The following is a 13,005-nucleotide window of genomic DNA, read 5'->3' as shown; positions in this document are numbered from 1 at the left end:
TTAACAGTGAGCGGTGACATTCCATTAACCCACAAGTCATCTGTGATGCCAAGATAAGACTGACAAATGTTGTGCCTTGGTGGCCTTGGTCAACCCACAATTTATTTATTTTGAGGCAAAGTAGCTTTGGTAGACGTGATGGCGCTGTACATGATGGCTGGCTTGTTGGTGGGGTAACTGAGTAAACCCTCGGTGTTACATATGGCCTGTACTATACATTGTAACAGCAATCACGTCATTGCATGTGTCAGGTAATAATGCCTACTCTTTCAGACACTTGTGCCTTACTCTTTTACCTGACCCCAAGAATACAGAGGAGAGATGCTATATTTCCATGCATGATTCTATGCTCTCAGTTGCAGAGCGCAGCCAGATACTCTTGAACGCAGGTGGCGATGTCTCGATGTGTCAAGTGAGAGGCTGCTCTACTGGCCAATGAAGTTCTGCAGCATCATGACTGCACATATATGAGGTTAATTAGCATGCCTCTTATATGGATGTCTAAGGGGAGTGTTAGAGGCGCACTCATGTACACATATTTACAAAGTGTTTGTGATTTATATAGGACAAATAGAAATGTGTGGACACCAGGTTTTATAAAACTGATTATTTTCTGTTTTTTTGGCGTGCACATATTTTCACACTTGAGTGTGAAATAAGACCCTGGGGGGAGGGGGGATTGAAGGCAGAAAGGAAAAGAAGACTATTGTGTTGGTTGAAAAGCCAGTGAAAAGGTATTTGGTTCAGTAAAGTAAACCTTCTGAACCTGGGAGTTGCATCAGGGGTTTGAGGCTCTGAGACATCCCCTAGTGGTCACAACTATAAGACTATTGTTAGACAGCTAAGTAGAAAGATATACTGTACAGTGTCTGGAATATTGTAGCAGATTAAAAAGAGCCCATTTGCAGACATCTGCTCATAGTAAGACTGATGGAGAGAAACAGAGATGGAGAACAAAAATAGTTAGATCTTCTTAGGATGATGTGTAGAATGTTCCTGTATTCAAATTCGGTGTCTGGTTCTTTTTAAACAAATGGCACGCCTGAGATTAGAAGACAATAAGTACATTCTATTCAAGATTAAAGCTCACCCACATATGACATTTGCCTACCATATCATGACAACCACACCTTTAACTCATCTAAAAGAAGAGCTCACTATTGACATAGTGTTGCTGCATTAGTTTCTTTCAATTGGAAGTGTACAGCAAGTCCACATTTAAAACTGGGTAAGTATATCGTTCCTTCTTGAACTTACTTCACCTTTCTGCCATAAGTTGCGGTGGGATTCATTGTTCCAGTAAGGCTATAATTTTTAGGGCTCATTTTTCAAGGAGTGTGTTCCCTATACCATATAGAAATATCTAATGCTGAGTAGTATTGCAGATCCCAAGAAATGACGATGAATGTGCACTGTGCAAAGATGGTGGGGAACTCATCTGCTGTGATGGCTGCCCTAAAGCCTTCCACCTGAGTTGTCTGATTCCTCCACTAACTGAAATCCCAAGGTAAGACAGCAAGATCAACTCTTGAGCTAAGCCTGGAGAAACTTGTACATGTGATTTGGACATCCACATAATTTGGCAACTAAGCATAGCCCAATAGAAAAAAAAATATTTCCCATTACCTAGTGTTTTAGCAATGATGATATGATGACTACACTCTCATACAGTCCAACGGATACCTGTTCACAGAGTAACAAAGAAAAAAACGGAGCTATGAAAGAGTGTAATCTCAGTTCATTGAACAACTTTCATTTTTGAAAACATTTTCGGTTCTTAATCTTTTTGTCATTTTTGACCATGGTGTTACCTTTATGAGTAAAGAAATGGGTGGCCTCTGTCAGAGGAAGAAGAAAAATGGATGTGTCATTCTTATTTTACCTGCATATGGCACTACACATTACAGCTCTGATTGGCTGTAAAACAAATTCCCATACATTAGTGCTGTCTCTCCTTGTAACAAACCACATCTTTAATGTTTAAACTATCCCCTTTTCATGTCCATTGTGTTTTTTCGGTTCTGATATACAAACTGTAGATCCTTATCTGCATGTTTCTGTGGTTTTTTTTTTAATTAATGGCTGTTTGTTTCACTTCAGTGGGACGTGGCGCTGTCAGTCCTGTAAGGGGGCCAGCTGCAATACTCAGCTGCCCTCAGAAAGAGCCTTTCACATGGCTCAGGTATGTGTTTAAATGTTATATTTTTATTTTTTAATGCTAGATAGATAGATAGATAGATAGATAGATAGATAGATAGATAGATAGATAGATAGATAGATAGATAGATAGATAGATAGATAGATAGATAGATAGATAGATAGATAGATAGATAGATAGATAGATAATACCCTAGGTTGAGTACAGCTGATTGGATAAACCTTTAAAAATGGTTGCATGGAGACATTCACCATCTTCTCCTAGGTTACAGTCTTCTTGGCTAAGCATTAAAAACAAGACAGGTATATCACTATGACATCCCTAAATCTTTCCTCTGGTATACCATTGAAAGTCTTTACCTTTATGAGGTAGAGTTTGCCTGCACATCTGACAATGCAGATGGATAAGAAAATTGATAAAATAAAGGAAACGCCTATATACTGCAAATTGCTACTAGGGAATGTACTAGGGTGTTTGGCTACCACAAGCTAGAAGACCAGCTTCTGTTCCAAATGACATTCATTTTGTAAATGTGGGGAACTGCATTGGAGGCATTCAACACCAGTTTTCCAGGAAAATCCCTGCAATAATCCTGAGATAGATAAATGAGTTAGACAATAGAATTGACACTGCAATACTGAAGTCACAGATATCAATCTTTTAGGCTAATGGGCTTACATTCTGGTATGACGCAGAAGCTGAGAGCAGAGAGTCTGTGCCTTCAAGAGGGTTGGTGCTGTGACAGCTTTTGCTTCCCTCTTCATATCCTTGCATCCAAGGAATAATTTCCAGGTTTCTAAAAATATTTACAGCTTAGAAATAGTAAATTTTCCTAAAAATATAGCCCAAAGGTAGGCAAAAAGACACACAGGAAAGAGGAAGGTGGTGTCAGAGCAAGAGGATCAAAGCTCAATCTGGGGGGTCCCCTCAGAGACATTTCAGAGTGATAGAATGGGTATTTACCACCGCACAATGGGGTATGGAATCCTCTGTGGTTTTACAATGGTAAAGAACATATATCAGTCCAAATAGCATTGGATGGGGTGCCATATGGATGAAAAACATGGTAAAAATGCAGTGGATGGAAGTGTTGAAAAATATCCCAGAATACCGCATTATTTCTAAAAGAGTAACCCCAAAAATGCAGCCTTAAAAATAAAAAAAATAGCACAGTTGGTTGAGAAAACGGTGGTTGAAGGTAATGTTCGATGTCCTGCTGTAGTCCTGATAAAGAGGATTGCTTAACTTTTTTCCCATTAGCTCAATATGTATTAATTGTACTTGTAGAGGATTTATTTAAGTTAATATTTTAAAAGTTTGTGAATTTTGAAAACATGATGATTTTTCACAGAGTTGTTCAATATTTGTGTACATCAATGTCAGCTAATGAAAACATTATATTTTAATAATGACCATATCACTTAACACTGAATTTATCTTCAAACCTATGACTATGAAGAACCTGTTTTTTAATCTCAATACAGTATATGCCATCACTGGAAAAGATGAAAGTGCTCTAATTTGTTTTTTGCAATCATTTTTTATAGCAAACGAGTAAGACACAATAACAAAGAAACACTGATATTCATTTTATATCACATATATTATTAAAAATAAAGTGCAGAAACAAACCCTACAAACTTTACTAGGCATTCCCCCAACCTGACGGAAATAACACTGAACCAGTATGACTGATCTGAATTGTTTTCTGATTTGTTAACATCAGAATCCAGGACCTGATTCCAGAAGTAGTTTGGACCCCACTGGTTCTGCTGTTGACATCTCCTTTTTTACTTCCCTGACCTCAAAGTCCTTGGCTAACATCACAACCACCAAAAGTAGTCAGCCAACAGAGATGTCTACTGAGGTGAGTCTATAATGTTGATTTATAGGCAGGTCTGCTGGAGAAAATTCAGCTCGTGACAACTGAAAAGTGTGGGAGAACACAGTGATTAATGAGCAATCAATTCATTCATCCATTATGGAAGGAATGTCCTGAGCTGTGTAAGTGACTGAGTTTCTGATGCAGAGGAGTAAACCTGCAACAATAAGAAAGAAAGAAAGAAAGAAAGAAAGAAAGAAAGAAAGAAAGAAAGAAAGAAAGAAAGAAAGAAAGAAAGAAAGAAAGAGAAAGAAAGAAAGAAAGATGGAAGTTAGGTTGCCAAAGTGTCATCCTCTAGTATGACATGTGGATATCACTGAGTTTCCTTTACTCCTGAAACCACATCAATCTTGTTATTTCAGGCCACTCATTCACCTTTGACCTTCAGCTTTAAAGTTGGCCTCTGCCATCATAAAGCAGGAACTTTATATATAAAAACATTCTTAAGCTTTAATGATGGTTTTAAATGTTCTACTTAATTTACTTTTTTCTTCCACACTTGCAGGATTTTTCATGCCCCTTTATGATTCCCAAAGGAAAAGTAGCATTTCTATGTTTAGTGCAAAAGGGGTGCTTCCCATATCTCCCAGCAGATGGTGCTGTTGTACAATTCATAAATAAGCACTAAACAATCCCCAATAATTGAACTACAGTATTATTAAACTGTTTGTAGCAAACTCAACTTAGTCCTTATGATCAATGTTTTAATTATTATACTTAATGCATTTTCTTATATATACAAAATAAATGCATCTATTGCAATGGTTCTCCATTTGTGGGGCGGGGCACCAAGTAACAAAAAGGGGGGTTGCGAAGATGTGAAAATAAGAATCAAAAATATGAAAAAAACATCTGTTGAAACCAAAACAAATTAACTTAAACTACATTCTGATACTAGAACAATAAATATAGAGTTAGATAAATGTCTATGAAAGTTAAGTAGGTATAATAAAATATGCATCTACATTTCAAAAAAATGTTGGGGGGGGGCGATTAAAGCTGTTATGAAAACTCGGGTCAAAAATACTTAAAGGTAAATGTTGAGAAACGCTGATCTATTGGATTATGTGAGATTTTCTTTGTGTCTGGCAATGTTAGCCTTTCTAAATATTTAAAATGCTTAGAATCTATAGGAAGCGCTGAATGGTCATCTAGTCTTACTCTTTTTGAATTGTATTTATTGTAAGAATTGGGACCCTCAGAGTTTCAAATTTTTCAACATTTTTATCACACATCAGATTTTCATCTCCAATGGTGGCATTTTTTTATACTTTATTACTTCTATCAGTTATCTGCAGCACCCTGTATTAATAGTTACATGTTCTTTTGTACATTTTTTCTCATAAGGCTGAATTTCGATTGAGTAGTGTCAAAGTTAAATCACAAAGCCAGTCCAGGATGAGAATACTTTTATTGACACGTACATGGAGTTAGTCAGTACACGGAAAGATATACTTACAGTTGGTGGTTACATTTCTTAAATACACTTTGTCAATTATAGATATACGTGATCAGTTTAATTTCTCATGTCCTTGCTAGTTCGTGATAAACAGGAGCCTTGGAGTCAGGATTCTGCTCCACTAGACTGTACTGCTTTTCTTATCAATACCTTGTAATAAAAACCACAAACAAGCATAAAGGTTTGGGGTGTTTTAAGCCCCGTATACTGTAAAGACAAAAAAAAGGAGGTTGAGTCAGTGTTTTCAATCCAGTACAACAGACAGTCAAAATAAACCGGGTCGGACATTTTATAAGGGTGAACAGGAAATGATGGGGAGAGCAGTGTTGCGTGATGGCAAAAATGATGTCATCTTTGGGGGACCGGAGGTTAGAGAGGACCCCGGAAGCTGGAGGGAGTTGTAGACTTCCAGGTACGTCTATGGCGGCCGTCTAGGGAAACAAAAGAAGAAAGGTCAGTACTTCGTCCTTGTTCCCCGGCACGGCTGATTGCGGTGCCTGGCTGGTCCTTAAGCCGCTCCCCATGCGCTCGTGCGTGACAACCTATCCTTGTACTAAAGTAGCAGCCGGACTGGGTGACGGATCAACAGACTTTAATTAAATGCTTTCTAATAATGCTAAAGGCAAATGCTAACAATTAACAAGGACAGAAGTCATCCAATATAATCAACATATAATCAATTTGTGAAAATCCTATTTATCAGTAAATATCAGCTCTCACAGTAGTTAACCTCTTTTCTATGTGATGCTCCTGCACTCTTCAATCCACACTCAATTCTACCAGTGAGGCATGGGCACGAATATGACATAAACTTTAATAACTAACATCAATAATAATAATTCAGTTTGGCCACATTCAATAGCCTACCTTTGACAACTTCAGTTTATAAATTTATCATTTGTTTAGAAAGATTCAGCAGCAGGGGACTTATTTACACATAGCATTAAAAACTCAGACATGTTTGAGGAGCCTGGTTTTGCAATAGGCAACACAGTGGAGGTTTTGCATTCTTGTTGAAATGCATTGTAGGTTACTTTGGAGTTTTTTTTAATTTTCAATTTATAGCAAATAGTTACATTACCTGTTAGAGACAGGTAATAAAATAAATTGAAAACATTTGATATTTGATTTCTCTTGCCCTACTTTCAGTCTTTTTCCTGTGCCTTTCTTTCATATCCTCGCATGTCTAGACCGCTCCCTCTCTCGAACATGTTCCCATAATGCCTGTGTGTCAGACTCTGTGATTTTGAGGCACCTTGATTGCTTCCAGTCTGTTTTTTGGCTACCACCAATGGTATACAGGCCCCCATTACCATCTGTGGGAATATCATTCATATTCTCGTGAATACTTCCCATCTTTTCAGGTGACTCAGCGTTCCTCCTACACCTTTACTTGGAATCCTCATGTGTCTCAATCTCGCTTGCCCAGTTTATCCTTTGTCATTTGTGCTCCTATAAAACCATGCTTCTGGGTTGCGCCTTATTACTATTTAGTGGCCCAACATTTGCTTTGTTGTTGTTGAAATTCTCCATTTTAAATCTTTTTTTTTCGTAAGAATAAAAAATAATGTCACAATCAGGAATTGAAAATTGTGTCCCTAATGTATTATGTCATCATCCTTACAAATGAGACTAAAGGATTGCTTGGAGGGATCATGCGCACACACACGCATAGACAGTAGCATTTTATAATATAATATATATTTGTGATATTTCAAATAGCAACAACATTCATTTTAATTATTTGCTTGAAACTTGTATTTGTAGAGCTTAATTTTCCCAAAACAACAACAACAACAACAACAACAATAATAATAATAATAATAATAATAATAATAATAATAATAATAATAATAATAATAATAATAATAATTCTTTATATTTATATAACACTTTCTCACTACTCAAAATGCTTTCATTGTGAGTGGGGAGCCATTTCAACCACCTCTAATGTCTCCTGGATTTTGCAACGGCAGCCATTTTGTGCCAGTAAACTCACCACATTTTGTCTGTTAGGTGGTGAAATGGTGATAGACAGCCAATTAGAGAGAGGAGATATTTAGGGGACCAGAATGACTAGGCCATGGAGAGCAATTTTAGCCTGGGCATTGGAATTAACCCTGCTGCTTACTAAGGATGCTCAGGGATCTTTTATGACTACATAGCGTCAGGATTTTGGTTTTATGTTTCATCTGAAGGATGGCAGTATTTTTACAGCACAGTGTGCCTGTCAGCGCAATGTGGCTTTGGGATCCCCACACAGGGTAACCACCCTTACTGGCCTCACCATCACCTCTTCCAGCAGCAATCCAAGCTTTTCCTAGATGGCCTATCATCCAACTACTGGCTGGGTCTGAACATGCTTAGCCTCAGGTGGATGACCTCTTCTGAAGTGCATACTCTAAAATGAGTATCATAGGGGACACAGACATGAAAAAATAAAATTAAAAGGTGAACATAACTATGACTGTAACTTTAGAATTTCAATAAATTGCGACAGACTAGCTGAATTCAAGGCAAAAACATTAAAGTATCCCAAAGGAACTTACATTAAAACTTTGCCTAAAACTTGTCAAACATTGTGCTCCGTCACTCACTATTATCTTTGAATTGACTGATAACATTCCTCACGCTCGATGCTGGCTCCGTAAAAAGTTCTCTGTAATCAGCTTCTCACTGACAATCAGATGGTGATCAGATGCCTTCTCTGTAATGAACACAGTAAACACAAATCATGGGTTATTATTTTGATCGCATTGAATTACGTGATTATATAGGGCTAGTTGGTTTATGTAAGAGTTCAAAATTAAATTTCTATGCTTGGGGTCAATTGGGCTGCTTAGGTAAGGTTTTGCTGTTGCTGTGTCTGTTACTGTAGTCTACCGGTTATGTCAAGTAAAGAGTCCATATTATAAGTCTGTAGCAACTTAAGAACATTAAGCAGAGGCTTTTAACTCAATTTTGTCATCACAAAATTTATGGGGGATAATTGGTCCAATGCACCCCATTGACTGCACCTATGCAGCCAGGTTCATGTCTCCAATTAAGCTTAGAGATGTAAGATGGAGACTGGAAGATGAGGAGAATATCAACACCACCAGGGTAGTAATGTGGGTCACTTGCGCTATAAGGTAGTGGTGCTCACTTCTCTCCTATGGTACTGTGTTGTAAAGTGTGTATTTGTACATAAAAATAACTGAAATGAACATCAAGTCTTTCAAATAATGCTGAGTGTTACCACAGGATGTGTAGCACAGCAATCAATAGTTAAGTTAAAAAATGAGTACTGAATATGGGAGAATAAGGGAATTAGAATACATTTACATAATGATGCCTTTTGCGGCAAAAATGTACTATTTCCAAATTCCTTTTTGAATGAATTAGAGATTTGGTGAGCTGTAGCTTAGATTCCAGGAGCAAAAATCCAGTATTACGGTCGTGTATACTCATCCCCTGATCTTGCCCCCTAAAAGTCCTTATACATGTCTGTGACTGAGCCGCTTCCAATCACTTCATACAGTGGCCAAAAGCTATTTATTTTTTTTCCAGTAGCTTTACATTATTGGAGTTAATAGGTCAGGTCAGGTTGGGGAGCATGCACTGTTACAGCGCATTGCCGAACACCACACGATAAAACAGCTTGGGATCTTGATAGGTAACCCCCCCGTCAGACACACGGTCCAGTCCCACTCTTTGTAAATGACCATCTATCAACCACAGCCAAGTGTTACGTTGTTGTGTGGGCGTCTCCTTGGCCTGCTCCAGTCCAACAATGAGGGTCCTGTGAGCCAGATCACTCTCCAGGATTTGCGCCACATGGCCGTAGTGCCGTAACTGACTCTCCCTCACAATGCAGGTAATGTGCCTCACTCGGGACTCTTTGAGCAACCACTGATTGGTCACACCAGCGGTACCCAAGGATTCTCTGAATTGACAAAGTACCAAAGGAGTACAGTATTTGTCTCAGGTCACTGGATAACGTCCATGTCTAAAAACCATATAGCAAAACAAGAAGCACAAGGACTCTAAAGACTTTGAACTTTGTCCTTTGCATAGATATTGAGAGCGCCACACACCCCTTTTCCTGCAACCTCATGACCCCCCCATACTCTCCAAATCCATCTACTAACTTCATAGGAAGATTCACCAGAGACATGAATGTCATTGCCGTAAGTAAGTAAACCTTTCAACAAGGTCGACACTCTTTCCACAGACAGACACGTTACTGACAGTAATACTCAAAGCAAAAACCCAAACACTAATTTAGTACATGATCCAATATTGGAAACCATAGTTAGTGCCCTATAATCACTCAAACTTGGAACTATGAGTTCTATCTGGGTACATTTTAATTGAAATAGTTGCATGTTGAAAAGGTATTGAGCACGAGTGTGGAACTTCAGGCTCCTACCGAGGACCACCTGAAGTGCCCAATGTGTGTTGAGCATTTTATGTCCATGAATATACCCAGAGACTGGAGGTATCCATATTAGACAAAAACATGCTTTCTACTGCCACCTGTCTCATCTAACATCTCCTTGCTCTCTCTTAGCGACCAGTGAACCACCTAGCAAATCCAAGAGAGAAGTGTGGGATATGTGGGCAGGAAGGAGGCCTTACTCGCTGCTCGCACTGTTTCCAGCTGTATCATGCCCACTGCTACTTTCCAATGAACAGCTCTGCTGACAGACTAGGGTTTGTATTCACCGGATATTGAGAACAGGGAGCTTATAAACAGCTGAGTACATGTGAAGAAGAAATCAAAGACTTTTGTCTTTCCACAGAAACATCAAACTTCGATGCAAATCGTGTACTCGTAGTGCTCCAGAGGCAGAGAGCAAACAGATCATCACAACTGTGGGGAATTCACAGGTACACTGCCTGGTTTTATATTGTAGACAGCAGACACAGAGAGAGACAGACATATGTAAATACATATTTCTGTGTTTTAGGCACATATTACCACCTCTTGGTGTGCCTTCTGAGTTTCCTCTAGTGGTTGGTGATCAGGTCAAATAATACTTGTTGACAGGCCTGGTAGAACAGTTTGTAATGTCCCAGACTAAACAGATTTGAAAATGCTGGCACATTTACAAGCAAGGCAGATATCATATTATTTGAATATCCCTTTTTGTTCCCTTATCAGATTACATTACCTGAACATGCAGTGGGGAAAAGTAATGCAGCATCTGAGCCAATCGTTGATAAAGAAGAGTTTGATTCCTTGATTGGTGAGGTAAGGAACTCCTTAGTCTTCTCTGCCAGCAAACCCCTTTCAATCTTTGAGGTGTTGATGGATGTCATGGGCATAGTGAGCTCCATGGTTCTGAGCTTCCAGGATGTATTAGTGGACACAGGTGGTAAGGGGCTCAGTGAAGGAAAGAGTTTAAATTCATAATATGCCCTGTCAGAGGCATCTTTACAAACCAAAAAAAAAAGTGAAGTGAAACAAAAAAAAAAACAGGAACACATGCAACATATAGAATAATGGAGTGAGGGGAGGGGATAACATTAAGTGGTGTGACCATCCTGGATTTGTCACTGGTATGGAGGGGGTGCACACAAAGGAAGAGACCCCTTCAAGAAGCTAATAATGGAGTACAATAAATCACTTAAAAAGGTAACAGCTTACTTTTTGTGTGGAATGCTGGAAAGATCTAGTGTATGGATATTTGGCCACCAAGGGCGGTGTTCCCTTTAAACACAATGAAGCCTGTTGTTGCTGGGCAGTGTTCAGAAGCCATTAAGAAGGCTAACAGAATGTTAGGTCATATAGCTAATGATGTATAGAGTACAAGTCCAATGAGGTTTTGCTGAAGCTTTATAACATACTGGTGAGGCCACATCTCCAGTCCTGTGTGCAGTTTTGGTCTCCAGGTCACAAAAAAAGGCATAAAAGTGTTATAATAATGTAAATAACAGCTACTAGACTGATTCTAGGGCTACAGAAAAAGAATTATGAGGAAAGATTAAAAGAGCCGAGCTTTTTCATTTTAAGCAAAAGAAGATGAAGAGGTGACATGATTGACGTTTTTAAAATTACGAAGGGAATTAGTACAGTGGTATATTAAAATGAGTTCATCAGGGACACAGCTGGAAACTTGTTAAGTATAAATTTTGCACAAACATTAAGAAGTTTTTCTTTACAAGAACCACCACAGACCTTCAAACCAGACTTGATGCTATTTTGGAATAATTAAGTTGATAGGAACAGTGAGCTTTGTTGGGCTGAATGGCCTGTTCTCATCTAGATTGTTCTAATGTTCTAAGACTCCTCCTGTGCTGTGTTGTAGTCATGTGTACTTTTGTTGTTGTATAAATGCTTAGATCTCTAACTGTTACTATTTAATTTGATTGTTTTTCCTTCTTTGTATTTGGAGTTAAAGGTAAATATGCTGTGTTATGCCCGGGCGCGTATAGCCACCCTAACCCAGGCACAAACAGGCTGAACACAGATTAAGCACTCAACACGCTCTTTTATTTACACAGTCCAGCACAGTGCACAAAACACCAACACAGTCTCATCGCTGCTGCCTTCAGTCATTCCTCCTGACTCTGGCTGTTGGATGTTGGCAACTGGCCCCTTTTAATAGGGCACTTGGAAGGACTCCAGGTGCCCAATGAGCTTCTTCCGACAGCACTTCCGGGTATGGCCACAGGCCTCAGCAGGGTTGAGCTTCTATGCTCATGATTCATGACCCCACTTTAAACCAAGGGGAGTGCCCTCTGTCAGTCTGGGGGAGAAACTGTCTTAGAAGTGCTCTCTGTACCAGTCCTTCCATACTCAGGACGTCCCGGCTGGGTATGGGCCTTGGCCGTCAGCCACAGCTGTTAAATGTAGTACAGGGCATATGACATAAAACTTGATAAAGCAGGGCTGTGGTGGCACAGTAGTCAGCAATACAGCCTCAGTGTTCTGAGCCCTGTGTTCATTTCTAAGGCCCAGTCATGGCCTGCAAGGTGTCTCCACATTCTTCTCATGCCCTTGCGATTTATTTGTTTCTTTTCCTCTCATCCCATAGACAGCGAGTTAGGTCCATATGGTTGTCCAAATGGGTTTGGTGCAAGTGAGTGAGCGATTAATGATATCAGCATCAGTACACTCTGCAGCCCCACTCAATTTTAGTTCTACCCAAGGTTGGTGCCAGGTTTAAGGGTTACCATTTTGAGCACCAAATATGTCCTTAATTTAAATAACCCATATTTAGTGAAAAGTGGGCCAAGCAGCAGAGGTAAATGAGATGCGAGACGGAATCAACATCTAACATGCATGTGAGAGCCAGGAGAGTGGCATTTAAACTGCATTGTGTCCAAATCTTGGTCTCTGTCAGAAAAGTCAGAAATTAAGTAAAGTTGAGAAATCTGCAGAACAAATCACAATAAACTTTTCAAGCCATGTGGTTAGTTTTATTTTGATCTACTTGTGGGGTAATGTAAAGTCTTTTACAAGTAAATAATGCATTTGTATACTGTTCTCTGTGCTATTCGTCACAGTTTGTTTACCAC

The sequence above is a fragment of the Polypterus senegalus genome, chromosome 1, assembly GCF_016835505.1.
Source record: "Polypterus senegalus isolate Bchr_013 chromosome 1, ASM1683550v1, whole genome shotgun sequence".
Taxonomy (NCBI): domain Eukaryota; kingdom Metazoa; phylum Chordata; class Cladistia; order Polypteriformes; family Polypteridae; genus Polypterus; species Polypterus senegalus.
Note: the sequence above shows the minus strand (reverse complement) of the source record.